The sequence below is a fragment of the Festucalex cinctus genome, chromosome 6 (genome assembly GCF_051991245.1).
Source record: "Festucalex cinctus isolate MCC-2025b chromosome 6, RoL_Fcin_1.0, whole genome shotgun sequence".
Classification (NCBI taxonomy): domain Eukaryota; kingdom Metazoa; phylum Chordata; class Actinopteri; order Syngnathiformes; family Syngnathidae; genus Festucalex; species Festucalex cinctus.
Window position 1 is genome coordinate 20,055,369 of NC_135416.1, and position 17,215 is coordinate 20,072,583.

Below are 17,215 nucleotides of genomic sequence, written 5' to 3' on the forward strand. Positions count from 1 at the left end.
AATTCCATGACAAACATCTTTGACTCCGCCTCTATCACGAGTTCAGCATGTGGTTCACAGCCAATGGATGAGGATGCTTTTCTTCATCCCCACCTGTCAACATGTGTTTTTCTTCTTTGCTCCTACAGGAGATTATTTGAGTGTTGAATGAGTGCAGTTTGACACCAGCAATCTATTTTCACAATCGTGATGCAAGTGTAAATTTCCACTATGCACGGTTCAAACCACATTTTAAAAGTTATGTCTTATCAAGAGGACATGTGACTCCAGAAATAGCTTGAAAGCAGGCAAACAACCTCATAGCCTGTCGGGCACAAACTAAGAAACAGAAGATAGCTTTGTGTCCAGTAATTAAACTAGTGGAATGACAAACAGATTCGTATTCATAAGCTAATATATTTTCCAAGTGAAGGGGGATTTTTTTAAAGCTGCTCTCTGTAACAATTTAGCCAAAAATATCTTCACAAGAGCCTTTTTATTTGACCATTTATGACTGAAACATCTTCTCATTAGTAGAGTAAAACCTTAGCTGTTCACAGTGGGTACTACTGCAAGACTCTGGCCAGTAGTTCTCTATGGAGGACCAAAACTGCCAAAATTCAAAATAGAAAAAAATGACTAAATAAATAAATAAAGAATTACTATCCATCCCTCCATTTTCTGAACCGCTTGATCCTCACAAGGGTCGCGGTAATTACTAAAAGGGAAAATAAAAATGTATATTAAATATAATAAGAAAATTATATCCAAAAAAATAAACATAAAAATGGTAATAAAAAGAGCTATATATATATATATATATATATATATATATATATATATATACATTTGTATTTAATTTTTGAATTATATTTTTTTATATACGTTTTTATTTCACTTTTAGTTATTTATTTATTTAGTAATTCAGTTATTTATTTATTTAGTTATTTAGTCATTTATTTATTCTTAATTTTGGCAGTTTTGGGCCGTACTGCCAAGTCGAAATGTTATTCAAATGAGGGGGCGGTCCTAAGAGTGTCTTGGGCTGGACTATGACTGTCATTGGTCGAGTGAGCAGCTCGGCGAACAAGGAAGTCTCGCCGGCTTGCAATGGAGAGCTCCAGCAATGGACGACTATCTTGTCCACTGTCTGCTCTCACTTGTTGTCTCGCAACTCAAGTCGCAAGTTGAGGTGGATGGATGGATGGATGGATGGATGGATGGATGGATGGATGGATGGATGGATGGATGGATGGATGGATGGATGGATGGATGGATGGATGGACGGACGGACGGATGGACGGATGGATGGACGGACGGACGCATGGGTGTATGGATGGGTGGATGGATGGACGGATGGATGGATTCCTGGTTCGCTAAATGAGTTTTAAGAAGTTCACCATCTCTGATAGGTGAATGTCATAGGAAGTGTACCCCATAACTCTGTGCAGTGATTTCCTATGAGACAAAACGTGATAACTCAAGGGTGCACTTTTTCCTTCCTGTATGGATTGCATGAAGAATGTCCTTTCTCCTCCAGCACACCATGCTATACCCTGCCCGTGACCCGCACCAAACAGTCAAAAGCAACAACAGCCATCGCTATGTGCTTACCATTTGTACACTTATCGTATGTCACGTCGTGCTGCGTGCCATCACTGCATTGAGGCAACATCAACTTCCCCAGTTGGGACAGCACTGCTGTTTAATGGCAGGGACGCATCATTCCTCAGCCACTGCACCGCCTTCCAACATGCACAATCTCTCAGCGTGAGGAAGCGAGCTGTCACACAGGCGAGGCGGCACCTTGAGCCGCGCTAAACATGCACAGTAAATTGTTTTCTTTATGCGGTGAACTATATCTCACAGCCACATTTATCACGCATCACTCTGTGCATATTTGGCTTTAACAGAGCTCCGGTAAAGTTTGCTAAAAGTGGACACCTGAACATAGCTAAACATCAGCTTTATGATGTATTTTGAACAGAGTAGAAATCCTCATCTGCAGTATCCCTAGAGCTGCACTCCTTCTGTGCATCATTCCTACATGAATGCGCAAACTAAACATAATTCAGGAATAGCAAATCCCACCCATCCTAAATTTTTCTGTAGCACTTACTCTCATTATGTTCTCCTTTGCACATCATCCAAAACCTGGGTTCCCCCTTCCATCCACACACTCCAAAATCTGCATCAAAAACATTTCATGTCTGCCATGGCTATAGCTAGCTATGGTGTCTTCAAAACTTTTTTTTTTGTCTGATTGATTGTGATTATGTGTGGTATTTAGTTTTCCCTTTCAGACTGATTGTAATTATATATGTAAATGGAGAGTGTAGTGCAATGTCTTGTGTGGCTTGCTAAACAAGCAGACTCTGACGTATCTGAATGTGAGAATCACTGTCCGAAAAGGTAAAAAGCAGGGGTGTCATGCAATTATATATATTTTTTAAATTGTAATTAATCATATGACTTCAATAGTTAATTCACGATTAATCGCAAATTTTAATCTGTTCTAAATGTACAATAAAATGTGCAATAAAACATTTTTTCGAGGCTTTCATACTGTTGTTAACTTAAGGCAAGGCAAGGCAAGGCAAGTTTATTTGTATAGCACATTTCATACACAAGGCAACTCAATGTGCTTTACACGAGGAAAGACAACACATAAGCATCAAGAAACAGCAGTTAACATTCAGAGGAAAAAAATAAATAAATAAAAATAGGTTACAAAATTTACTAAAAAAAAACAAAAAAAAAACACTTAATTAAAGCTGTTTAAAAGTCCCTAATCAAAGGTATAAGAAAAAAGCAAAGTTTTTAACCTGGATTTGAAAGTATTTACACTCGGGGCTGACTTCACTTCTGTTGGCAGAAGACTTAACTTAAGAGTTAACTTAAAAAATGTTACCCTAATAGAAATATGTCTGCATCTTTTAGTAGCTGATACAGTAATTTCATAATAATTCATAAAATTGAGTTAAAGTTAAAAATGAGTGTGATATTGATTTGTGTTGAGGTAATTTTTCTGCCACTAGATTGCATAATTGCATTTGTAAGACATTGGTGACAGCTCAGTGCATTTTTCTTTACACATTAAGAGCTATCTAATCTTGAACAAAGTAACTTTTTTGCACATTTTTTTTAATTGTAAAATACAATTTGACCCCAGTCTCCACGAATATATGTACTATTATTACATTTATTAAGGCTAAATTTTGACGTGGACATGTCTGCTGCGTTGGTGAGTGGTATGGGCCGATGGATTAGAGCAGGGGTGTCCAAACTTTTTAGTTTGAGGGCCACATACAGGAAATCAGAAGGACGCAAGGGCCACGTAATGTTTTGAAGAGAAATTGTGTTTAGTCATAAAAAAAAAATGTACTCATAATGTATTTGTGTTTTTGCATATCGAGAAAAATGCTAAAGTATATAAACCAATTTATTTGTAAAAGTGACACCTGTTTTTTTCTCACCCTCCTTTCTGACTTTGACCATCTCCAAACATTTTTTTTAAATGTATTTATTTATTTATTTTAGCTATGTCAAATGCCAATTTTAGTATATGTCGTGGGCCCCTGGGCCGTAGTTTGGACACCTCTGGATTAGAGCTACTGGACTCATTATGTTTTTATATAAATACATGAAGCCATTGGTTGCCTGCTTTTCTCACTTTAAAGTCCAATGTCACTTTATCAAATATCTTTTTCAGAAAGAAAAGGCTTCACATTTTAATTGGGTCATGTTGAAAAGATGACAATGCAGAGAATTCTTTCATTTCTTAAAAAACAAAAGACCAAAATGCATGATCATGTCCCTGTCTCTTTTCCTCTTTTTTTTTTTTTTTGTTCACCCTCCTGCCAGCCTCTCCTCGCCTTTCAGACCTCGCTGCTCTCTTGCCTCACTGGCGTCGCCAGTCATGATGAATGTGGAACAGGGCCCAGTCCAGGCTCCTGCCATTACCCCGTGACAATTTATTACCCTTTATCTGTAGGCACAATTAACCCAAGCCCAGGAAATAAGGACTTATCAGTCCTTCATTACCAGGACCTGCCCATGTCCCCATTCTTCTTTGTCACTTGATGTTCACACACATACACACTTAAACGCACGCGTCCTTCACATCGCAGCCTGACAACATTGCTTAAAATCCTCACATACTTGATTGATCTTTTTTGCCTCTTACATGTCTCTGTGTTTACTGGAATATACTTGATGACTGTATTTACCATGCACACACAGGACATTCCTGTTTTAATGATGACTTTTAAAATGGAAGAAGGTAAAAAGAGGTGAAGGAAAACAAAATTTACCCACCCTATGCTGTAAGGAAAGAAAGGCGGAAAATGGTAAGCACATGCAGGAATTAATTGCTCTGTTTAAGACATTGATGAACAATGAGAATCTTATCAGAATTTAGTCTGTACTCCATATTAAATCCAGTGATAATTTTGTAGACGAAAAATTCTCATCAAAATTTTCGTCACGAAAATGTTTCTCAGGCAAAAATGAAATGAAAACTAAAATAGAAGCATTTAGACGATAACTATATGACAATTTCATCAATGACTAAAACGAAAATGAAAACAACACAGTAACAAAAATTCACACAATACAATCAGAAGGAATGAAACGTGGGTGCACTTTTTTAATGTTCAAACATGTTTGCATTCATTTTTCACCTGTAAGATTAATCTCAAGCAATTATGCACTTTTATTTAGGTAAAAACTAAGTTCTATTATTGTCAGTTCAACATGTTTGGAATGGAATCGATTAATAAAGACACCGTTGTATTAAATGTGTCTTGTGTGTTAAACCACAATTACAAATAGGTGTGTTATAATTTTATGTCTGCGATTGGCTGGCAACCAGTTCAGGGTGTGCCCCACCTACTGCCCAAAGCCAGCTGAGATAGGCTCCAGCACCCCCGCGACCCTTGTGAGGAAAAACAGTTTAAAAAAATGGATGGATGGATGGATGGATGGATGGATGGATGGATGGATGGATGGATGGATGGATGGATGGATACATTTCTGTATAAAAGTTGAAATGTATGCTGAAGGAAAATATCGACTGTCACTAAACTGTCAATTTAGTCGACTAAAATTGCTCTTGTTGTCAACTAAAATTTAATTAAAACTAAAATACAATCAGATGACTAAATTATGACCAAAACTAATTAATTTTAGTAAAAAAGACTAACTAAAACTAAATTAAAATTTAAATTAACACTGAATAAATCAATTTACAGTAGTGGCATTTGTCATACACTATTGCTTAAAAGTGATTCATCAGGTGTGCCAAAGCAAATTTTACAATTTAACTTAATTGGTATGGGAATCTAAGCTTGTCCGTTTCATCGACGTCAGCAATAAATGGCAACAGGCAGAACGATTAAAAGTTCTTCCACTAGATGGCACAAGAAGGTACAATTTAACCAGTGTGTATCCATCTTTCGCCACTCATACAACAGAATACAGTGACACTGTGACAGATTTGTGTTCAACTAAACCGGTCCAGATTTCACACTTTATCCCAACCTCCCCCTCCCCCATTGTCAACCTTTTTAAAGATGTAGAGTAGCAGTCTTTGGATATATTTGAATATCGACCGGCAGTCTCTTCTGTTAGCACCAGCCACAACATCACCCCATCCCCCACACCTGTCAACAAAATTTCTCCATCCGAAAAATATGTGCCTTGGCTTATAAGAGTTTGGGAAAACCGCCACTAGAATAATTGAAAAGTCTTTCTGTATGAATGATGGGATACATCTGTCAACGTTATCCTAGAAAGTCTTTCTAGTGTACACACAACGGTCGACTATATGCGCCAGAGACAGGTTGTTTCCCCGGCTTATTTAAAGGGAATTGCCTCAAGTCCTCCAGCAACTTCCACTGGCACCAACAGCTGGCAGGGTGCTGACATTTTCCGACTAGCTGCTCGACGACAAAATGGACTGCATGAAAGCCACGGTCGATCAGGTTTGAGCTTTGGAAGCTCCCTCACTGCCAGGACCCGGTCCAATCTTCAGCCTCTGCGCTCCCATTAACGACTCCGTGTAAATATTATATAAGAGTGTGAAGTTAACTAATGAATGCAGGGCCTGTCTGGTTTAGCAGAAGCAGAAGGTTGCTGGAGTTGTGCCAGCCAGTCTTGACACTGAAGACGTTTCTGAGAGCGGTTAAATGTAGGCGTGAGTTTGTTCATTGGCAGCGTAACAAAATTCTTCTTACATAAACCGGATATTGTGGACGGACTCTGAATTCTATCCATCTATAAATTCTTCTTATAAAAGACATTGTTTCGCCCTAAGTGTCTGTGTATGTCAACGTGGATTCAAGTCACATAGAGATGCTAATCTGTTTTGACAATGACTTCCCTGTTTAGATGGTGGTGAGCTGATTGGAAAGATGAGGTGCATGTGTGAACCAACAGTGCAATATTGAACAAATGAAAAATTATACAATTTTTTTGTGATTGGCTGGCAAGCAGTTAAGGGAGTGCCGAATCCAGCTGTGATAGGCTCCAGCAGCCCCACGACCCTTGTGAGGAATGAGCGGTTCAGAAAATGGATGGATGGCTGATACAATTAAGTCACAATTGCAAGGACTTTTAAACGGTGCAGGGCTTTTTTTGTTTTGTTTTTTTGTCAATAACAAACCGATTTTGAGGCTACTATTACAGTTAACTGCACAATAGGTTGCTTTATATTCCTCTAATGTTGTTATCTATATTAAAACTTGAAAATTAAAATATATGTTTTAGCTGTCTAGCAATACAGGAAAATACTTAAGATCAACACCATTTTTCTGGTCATAGCACATGTTTGCCGGACCACTAAGCAAGAAGAGGTACACAAACACACAAAGGGAATTACTGAGAATAAATACAAGATGGAGGGCATAAATTAAGTACACGTCAAAGTAATTACTAATTTTAAAGCATTGCTCCGTCATGCAAGGACACTGACCACGTTTACATGCAGTCAATATTCGGGTTAAGGTCAGAATTCCGGTTTTGTTCGGATTTTTTGTGTTATTTTGTTTATTTATTTATTGAAAAAATGTAAGTCATCTGATTACATACCTCACTTCCTAAGCATTCAAATAAGGTCCTGAGCTGTTGGCAGACCAGAAATGTAGCTTACTGGTAGCGCTCTGCACCTCCAAACAGCAGACGTGGTGGTGTAAGTTTGACCCCTACAGCCCCAAATTAAAAAAAAAAAAAAAAAAAAAAAAAAAAAAAAGTAAACAGTTGATCGCTGGAGCTAAGAAGGTTGGGTAAAGAACATTTTGTCATTATGTCATGGCATTATGTCAGGCAGACTTTTTTTTTTTTTTTTGTTAATCAAAACATGGTCACCCGAAGCTAGTTTTCTGCACTCTAAAATACTGTATAGCTGTGCTAGCCTGTGCTAGCTAGTGGAGATCTTGGGTCATATACTTTTGGTGGTATGTGAAATTTCTTTGAAACAGCATTTAAAGATTATAATACCCTCTTGCATGTGTTTACAGAGGCTATTTTTAAACAAAACATTTTTCTTGTTCTCAACTGACTTTGCAAAACTAGAAAAAAAAAAAATATGGGTCTCACAGTAACAAGTAACATAGTTAAGAAGCATTGCTCTCCACAACCTTTAGCAAGAGTAACACAAATTATGAAACTAAAATGTATTCTGCTGGCCTTCTCTGGAAATGGGACAAAATTGTCTTCACGGTTCCCCTCTACTTAGAAAAGAAAACAACAATAAAAGTGATTTCTTGACAGAGACAAAGAGAGGATGTTAAAGCTCATAACTCCTGTTGCCAGAGGCACACCTCTAAAGCTGCAACAGCCCGTGTGTTAGTCAGTTGTTCTGCCAGAAGAGGAGAATGGTGCAGGCATCAAGGCGCGCTGGAGGCAATGTGCCCAAACAAACGTCCGCTGGAAGCCGGTGTTTTTCTTTACAGCGTACAAACCACATCTTTAAGCAAAGATTAGTTTAAGGATTACAGGGCTGGATGCTTTTAGCTCCTGGAGAATGTGCTATGTATTTGCGCAGAGTTAGCACCCCTCCCTCTTCTTTCATCTTTTATACTCATTAAACAGCGTGGAGATGTGTGATAGAGCAGGAAGGCAAAGAGAAAGGGGGAAAGACGGGGGAGATTAGATTCTCTGACACCCTGCTAATTGAGCGATCTCCTTTTCACCCAACCCAGCCTGCCAAGTTTTAATTAGCAACTAATCAAATCAATATGGAGCCTGCCAAGTGAAGAGGGAAGCACCAACATCATGGGATAGCTGTCTGGATTACAGCTCCTTTGACCTTTGAACCCACAAGCTATAAAGGATGAGGCCGAGTGATGATGAGAGTGAAAGAGGAGCGATGTAATTATTGCCTCTCAAACCTGGGAGGTGAGATTTTGAATTAAATGTTCTCTTTTATCATGGTCACTTAAAGACATCAATATTCTCAATGACTGTTAAAGGGGAAGTCAACCCCAAAATTTTCTTTTGACAATAATATATACCATGCAGCCCCACTAGTCTAAATCTGGTATTCTGGTTAATATTGTGTTAGTGGAATATGAGTTAAGTGGCAAAAACCATCTCAGGGGGCGGCCATTTTGCCACTTGCTGTCGACTGAAGATGACATCAATGTGGTAACAACCAATCACAGTGCAGCTTGAGACAACAAGTGAGCTCTGATTGGGCGTTGCCTCTGCCCTGAGCGACATTGATGTCATCTTCCTGTCGACAGCAAGCGGCAAAATGGCCGCCCCATGATATGGATAAAAACGGCTGGATTTTGCTTCATAGCTCATATTCCACAAATGTAATTAATCAGAACATCATGTTTAGACTAGTGAGGTCACATATAACATATTATTGTCAAGAAATGTTATGGTTGACTTCCACTTTAACATACGGCCTGCTCTGTTTGCATATATTTGCAAATGTAATTTTTTTTCAATCCAAAATTGCCACATGAACACACATTCGCTATCTTCCATCAAACCACCTCTATCCTCCAACAAACCCTTGGAAAGTGTTATTTACAGACAAATACAAAGTGTTGTGTTGTGAGGCATAGCATCTTTTGCGCTCCCATCTGCCTCAGGAAGCTGTCAACACATTGTGACCTCAGACATCTCCAAGAACCCGCACCACCCCTACATCCCCGCAACGCCGCTAGCCACATTCCTACAGCTGTGATCTCTCTCTACAAATACAATGACACGCTTGAATGAAACCTAAAAGCATTAACATAAGCCCCAGAACTCTTTGATTTATATTGTATCTGATCACACTGCCCCTCTGAAACGTAAAAGTTGACACTTCAACTATGTTTCAACTTTTACTAGGCGGCGGTGGCACGATGATGTCATTGGAAAATACATGCGTATCTGAGAAGGGACTCTAAAAGTAACACACTAAAACATCCTCTCCTCTGCTGCAACTGTCAAGACAGCGTTACCCAAATACTTGCAGATTCACCCTGAAGGTAGACTTTTTTTCAGAGAGCCTAGAATGAACAAAAATATTAACGCAACACTATGGAAATTAAATGTTACATTTTGTGAGGCAAATGGTCGTCATAAACAGATACTGAATGGTTTGCTGACCCCAACAAGAAAGAAAACTGGACAATTCAGTGTGGCCTTTTATTGTGGCCAGCCCAAAGTACATCTAGACAATAATCATGATGTCTAATCAGCATCTTGATATGCCACACCTGTGAGGTGGGATGGATTATCACGGCAAAGGAGAAATGGTCACGAACAGATTCGTGAACAATATTTGAGGGAAATGGCCTTTTCTTCCATCCATCCATTCATTTTCTGAACCACTTGCTCCTCACAAGGGTCTCGGGGGGTGCTGGAGCCTATCTCAGCTGGCTCTGGGCAATAGGCGTGGGACACCCTGGACTGCTTGCCAGCCAATCGCAGGGCACACAAGAGACGAACAAAATATACATATATATATATATATATATATATATATATATATATATATATATACATATACATATATATATATATATGTATATATATATATATATATATATATATATATATATATATATACATATATATATATATATATATATATATATATATATATATATATATATATGTATATATATATATATATATATATATATATATATATATGTATATATACACATATATATATATATATATATATATATATATATATATATATATATATATATATATATATATATATATATACACATATATATATATATACATATATATACATATATATATATACATATATATACATATATATATATATATATATACATATATATACATATATATACATATACATATATATATATACATATATATACATATATATATATATACATATATATACATATATATATATACATATATATACATATATATATATACATATATATACATATATATATATATATATATATATATATATATATATATATATATATATATATATATATATATATATATATATATATATATATATATATATATATACATATATTTGTTTCAGTGTATGTCACGTTAGATGTGAAATTAGGACAAGACATGGAAGTTGGGAAACAGAGTCTTTAAATACAAAAAATACAAAGTCATAACAGAGCAGGACTGGATTCAAATGGCCTTGAAGAAACCACTTGATGGAGAAACCTTGACTAAGAATCTTGAGCGGGCTGTATGCAGAACTCACAAGTAGTGTTGTTCCGATACCATTTTTTGGAACCCGATACCCAGTTTTGCAGTATCGGCCGGTATCAGCTGAGGAGATGCATGTAGAGCATTGCCACCATCTTGAGGCATCGCTAGGCAATTATAAACCTTTTTGAAGTGGACATATCCTTGAACAAGGTGAGCAGCATGTTTCCCCCACATTTGGGGCATAAAATACTGGATACATGTGAAACTGGCACGAAAGACTTAGGTATCAAAATCTTCGCCTAGAATGGGGTGGCCTGTGCCAACTAGTAACTGTATTGGAATACATTTTTAAAGTAACTCTCCCAACCCTGGTAATAACAGTATAACCATGATAATTGCTGAGAACAAAAAGTGGCAATTATTGCTACAAGTGTAGCCAACTAACCAGGGAGAAAAATAAATAAATTAATTAATTCATTCATTAATAAATAATACAATGGTGAGGAATAATCAAAGGATTACTATAAAGATTCTTGCTTAATTTGAAAAGTATGTTTGCAGTATTTGCAATGTATAATGCTCATGTTTACAGGTCATAATGTTTTATTTGACTTACACAGTGAATGCACATGGACAAGCGCGGCGATTGGCCACCTGTCCAGAATAAGCAGAGCCATAAATTAGCAGATGGTATCAAATATTGAATAGGAGTCTGAACGTTCCTGATATAACATGACAATTTATAAAGTGAACTCTACCTATTTGCATCAGGGCTTGGTACCTAACCCCGGCGAATAGTGACAATTTGTGAGCAATGAATGCTACCCTTTAAAAACGGTTATTACACACAAAATATACCGAAAGTTATTATCCAAAAACACTTAAATGTCATTTCATTTGTAAACATTTTTGAAGCACTATATCGCAAACACCTCTTTAGCTGGGAATTTACTGTCGGCTACCTTATGTTGAACAGCTAGCTAATAGCTATTAGCAACTCATGAGGTGTTAACTTCCATCATTTGGAAGTTTCTCTGCATCATCTTGACAAGGATACCACGTTGCTCTCTTCAGCCTCGCCTGCCTGTCAGACTTCTACTGGAATCTTCCATCACGCTGCTGTTCGCTGTCAAGCCGGCCGGCTACCAACTCTAGCTAACATAGCGTCTTAGAAGCAGCCGAATGTTGGGGTTTGGCTAGCGTCTTGTGATGTGATATTACAAAAAGAACCAATAAGCAAGTCTTTATTATTAAAAAAAAAAAAAAGAGTTTTGATAGCTCTCTAGCTTGTAGATGTTTAAATGATTAAGAGACAAATCTGTTTTTCGTGCTAACCCATGTAGGAATGACCTCCTGTGATGCAGCCACCATGTTGAGCTGAGCATGCAGTAAACAGCATTCCTCCGAGTTGGCAGAAATGTCTGACAAATGTGCAAACAAGTTTGGATGAGAGCGGTTTGTCTTCTCAGTTTTATAGTACATTATTTTAACTGCACTCTACACCTTTTCCATGCAGTCGTGAACAATTGCCATCAATGACTCGGCTTAATTATTGGTTGGTGTTGTATTTAAACATCGGAAGACAGTTTTAATCCACATCAGCCTAAATTTGGTCGAGCGAGGCTCGCCTCACCAGAGTTTGGCTGAGAATAGTCACATCAGTAGTGAAACATCTACATTTTACATTTATAGTTGAAAAATTCTGAATTTTGAGGAAGAAAGAGTGTAAATATACCTTTGGAGTCACTCAAACGTTTGATGTTTACCTACTATATTTGTATTTTGCTAGTTGAAATAACAAGCTTTGCGCTGACAAACCAACCAGAGTACAGAAATGATGCCATGTGAAGACCAATTTGAAATTCACATAGCAGCACAGAGGTTGAAATCTAATTGAACAAAATATTTAACATTCTTAACAGTACAGCCAAGTTCAGGCCAGCAGAGAAAGCCTAACATTTCCTGTTCAATGTCAACGAACAGTGTTGCCACAGTTACCTTGAAAAAGTAACTTAGTTACTTTACTGATTACTTGGTTTTAAAAGTAACTAAATTGCGTTACTGATTACTTGATTTTAAAAGTAACTAAGTTAGATTAAAAGTTACTTTTTTAGTTACTTTCAGCAGCTGCCGATAACACCATCTCAACATAAAAATAATGCAGTAGAAACGGAGTTCCAAATACTTTATTGAAAGTGCATTTTTAACATGAAAATAAAGGTTTTTTTTATGAAAAACAAAATAAGCAGTCTCTCTTGACTTCTTGTAACGTAAATACTTTTTATAAAACAAAAAATAAAAATCTATCCAGGTTGAAAATGAAAATCCACTAAATTCCTCTATTGTTTGTTTGTTCCGCTATTCCAGTGTGTACACATGTATCAGTTTAAATATTTATTAGTAGTTATTGACAGTTATAATTGTTTTTTGGTTTGTTTGTTTTTTCTCTTCAAAATAAGGATCAGGAAAACAAAAGGTTGATAATTTAATGTTAAATATAAATATTTAACCTTTAGACAGACACCAACACAATTAAACAGAATATTTGCACATTGTGAAGTATTTCAGAAACATAAATTTAAGACATGAAATAAACCTACCGTCCAGCCAAAAGAAATATGAAGCCACCTTATGGAACAATAAATCTATCAAACACATTTTAACCACTTAATATATGCAAAAATATTTCCAAAAGTTCATTTCCCTTTTTAATCAACAATTTTTGTATTTAACAATTGTTTTTTCTTTTGTCATCACTTTCATTTTTGGTTAATGTATGACATCTTTTTTTGTTTTTTTAATCTGAGACACGATGATGACCACAGAATCACTACTGTTTATATTTTGTTTTTTGGGCTGTTGTAATCGCGGGCACGTCTCAGTTCTCCTATCTGCTGCTCATGCTAGTTGTAGACATTGACAGGGAGCCACAAACTGAGAAATGAGATACTTGCAGTGTGCTTTTAGCTTAGCTGGTGTGTTGGCTGTGGGACATACCTGTGTCGTTTGAATCCATGCATTGGATCGTCACGGGAGTTATTCTTTTTGGCTCGCGCGCAGTACCAACGCCGGTCCGGGACATACAAGTGCACCGAGAGGACTCGATAGCCATGGGAAATACCGAGATGTACGGCACCGGCTTCTGCTAACTGTCTCCATTTGTATGTTGTCACTCGTTGCGCGCGCGCGCGCCGTGTCGCGAGCACGGAAACACGGAAGTAGCTTGAATGGTGATGCTACTGAAATGTAAACAAAACAAGTAGAGCACGGCGCAGAACTCTTGCTATTGTTATGAAAACCATAAAGCCTCACTCGCAACCGATACGGTCGTTTAGCTCCCCTTGACGAACGATGGTTCGGTCGAATCGTTTTTTTGTTCCACCCCTACTGAAAACGTAACTTGTCTGACGTCACTCCCCCTGGCGAGAGGGCGGAGACGACCTCATCCCATAATGCTTCACGGACCAGTTGAGGATGGAAATAAATTATTTTTTTTACCACTTTTATGGTCCATAATGCACACTTTTTTTGTTGTGTTGTGTGCCTGTTGGTTAATAAAACTAGTAGTACAAGTATCATCACTTTTGTTTTGAATGTGCAAACCATTCATGACCAGACCATGGCTGAATTCAGTGTGGTGATCAATGACTTCTGCCTCATCTTCGTAGTTGTTTGTGACTGTTACAACAGTGAGATAGTTTGTCTTCGTCATGAAAATGTGGAGTAACGCATTGATTCTCTGGACAGTAACTTTAATCAGACTACTTTGTAGAATGAAGTAACGCGTTAGACTATTAGTTACTTTAGAAAGCAACTTTTTTGAGTAACGCGTTACTAAGTAACGCGTTACCGGCAACACTGTCAACGAACACTCATCATTTAGCACCTCTTATCCGGTGATCGACACTTCAACAGCCTACATCGTCCACAGAGATATCCAGACTGCAGTGTATGCTCAAGGTGATCTATGGCGAACAAATGAGAAGCCTGATTAATAAACTCTCGCTAGCACTCATTGGCCTCCCTCTATTATGTGTACATTAACAACCTGTGCTCAATGCCTGCTAATTAACCGTTGCTTAACATGCAACGAGGACAGCTGCAGCGTCGCATTGCTTCCACGACGACAGCAGACGGATCTCCAGGTTAGTCACCTAAGATAGGACTCTGGAGGAGCGTGACGCCCTTGAGGACAGCTACGGGACGCGCGCCACGATGGATGGCTGCATTCACAGCTATAAATTCACTGCCTGCTAACTATCCCATTCATCATATTGCAACCCACGTGCATCGACAGCCAAACCTCCCACCAACCTGGATCAACCTGTTAAATAAGGCGGACAGAGGGAGCATGTGAAAAAGGAAAGCAAGAGAGAAGCAGCATAGTAACAGTATGTGTGACACGCAATTCACCTTGAAACAACAGTATTTACTGATAAATGGAAGTCAATTCAATTCGATTCATGCAGGAGTAATGTTTGGGTCTTGTCTCATGTCTGGGGTCACACCTGGGTTAGGTTTGAGTTCATGACCTGTTAATCTAGTTTCAACTAGTTTTAGGCTGTGTGATGTTATGTGATGTTTGGAACTCGCTGTAAGAACTGTTATGTCAGGAATCTTTAATCGTGTTACTGAGGAATCTTTTATGCTATATGATGTTTGTTGATGTCAGAAACTATCTGTAATTTCTGGGTTAACAGCCAATCAGAGAATTCCATGTCAGAACTAGTACTCACATGTCTAGCCACTACCAATGAGATTGATTGACTGTCTATTTAAGGGTCTGAGAATTATGTGTGCCTTTGCCGGATTATTGCTCAACTGTTCCTGAGTACAGCTCTCTTAGTTTCTGCCTCACAATGTGAATAAATTGGTAAAAATCTTATTTGTGTCTGCGTTTTGGGATCCAACCCTTCAGCTCACAACAATATGGACAAAAGTCATGGGTCAGCACTATATACCCTCCACCCTCTTGATTCTTCATCTGCTATGACATTTTGGTCTCTTTTCTGTTCCAGATGTGCAAACCTGATTCAGCAACTACAAATTACAAAGGGCGTCTCAGCTCTCTGAAATGCTTCAGACAACTGAGATAGACACATTACACACTCGCACCGGCGACGGGAACGCGCAACTGAGGGGCACAAGGGCAGAAGCACAAATTACGGGAGACGGCCAAAGGCCCACAAACAGGAACCGGAAACAGAGCTGGTGTGTGAAGTTGGAAGTCCCGCCTCCTCCGTGGCATCTACCCCATTATTTTCTGCCACACAACCAGTGGCGCTACTGCCATTAGATGGAATAGACAGATGCTAGGGCTAGGGCGCTCGTGAGCAAAAAAGGGCGACAGGGAGAGAGAGGTTTTTTTTTTCCTCAAATCCTCAAAAGCTGTTCCAGCGAGCGCTGCTCATTCACAGATTTACATATAGTATGGAAGCCCTGCGCTCATCACATCACCATGCCCACGCATAATCCTGGTATTGATATAGAGCTGTGCTTTACGAGAGAAGCGTGCATACGTCATTCAAGTCGCCACCTGTAAACGTGATGCTACCTCGCCCGATGCTAGCCGACCCACACAGGTGTACAACTATAGCGCTTTAGTTAAGAAAATGAAATGAAAACGCTACTATGCCGTCCTGGCTCAAAGCTTAATAAAAAAATAAAAATAAAAATAAAAATAAAAAAATAAATAAAATAAAATAAAATAAAATAAAAATAAAGATCACGGTAAGACTCTCAGGTGGATGCACAGGCTGATACAGCACCGACGTCATAAATAAACTGGGCTGCTCATGCTGCAGCGAAAAGTGAAGCCGGCAGCAGCCATCTTGCGTTGACACAGTTACAGTAAGTTAACTTTTCCGCAGCATACTTTCCACGTTATTTTCTTCCTCTACAGCGAAAATACCACTGTGTGACAGCCGGTTGTACCAATAAGTATAAAGTAAGTGTGGGAGATGCTCTAAATGCAGATTTCGTCAGTAAGAATGCGAATATAAATTTTCTCGCATAAGGTACACTCGATTGGTCAGCATCATCAGAACCTGTTATCAGAACCATCAACAATGAAATGAAAGCAAAGCACACAAGAAAAAAAACAAACAACTCTTGTGAAATGTAAACCTAACTTCTGCAAGTCCTGATTCACGATACTGAGATAATACTCTGAATGGTTGATGTAAACAATTAAGTTCGTTCTTCGCGAGGCTGTCATTATCCCATACAGGGATTTATTGTAGTACAATTACTACATTATTACTTTTGCACTGCTACTGAGGTTTTAAAATTCCACAGACGTGAAGATACCGTGTGCCCTGTGTGAGTTTATGAGGAATATTTTGTGGTTGGTCTAATAAGTTGCGCGGGGTCGGATTTGTGGTTGGTCTAATAAGTTGTGCACACTCTGTGGGGGCACTACCAGAAATCCTGCCTCGGGTGCCAAGTTGCCAAGTGCCAAGTTGCTAAGGAACGCCACTGCACACAACCAACGCGGATGTGCCAAAATTTGTCACAAAGGATCCTGCTATTACTGCTGACAGTTAGCTGAGGAGGATGGAGT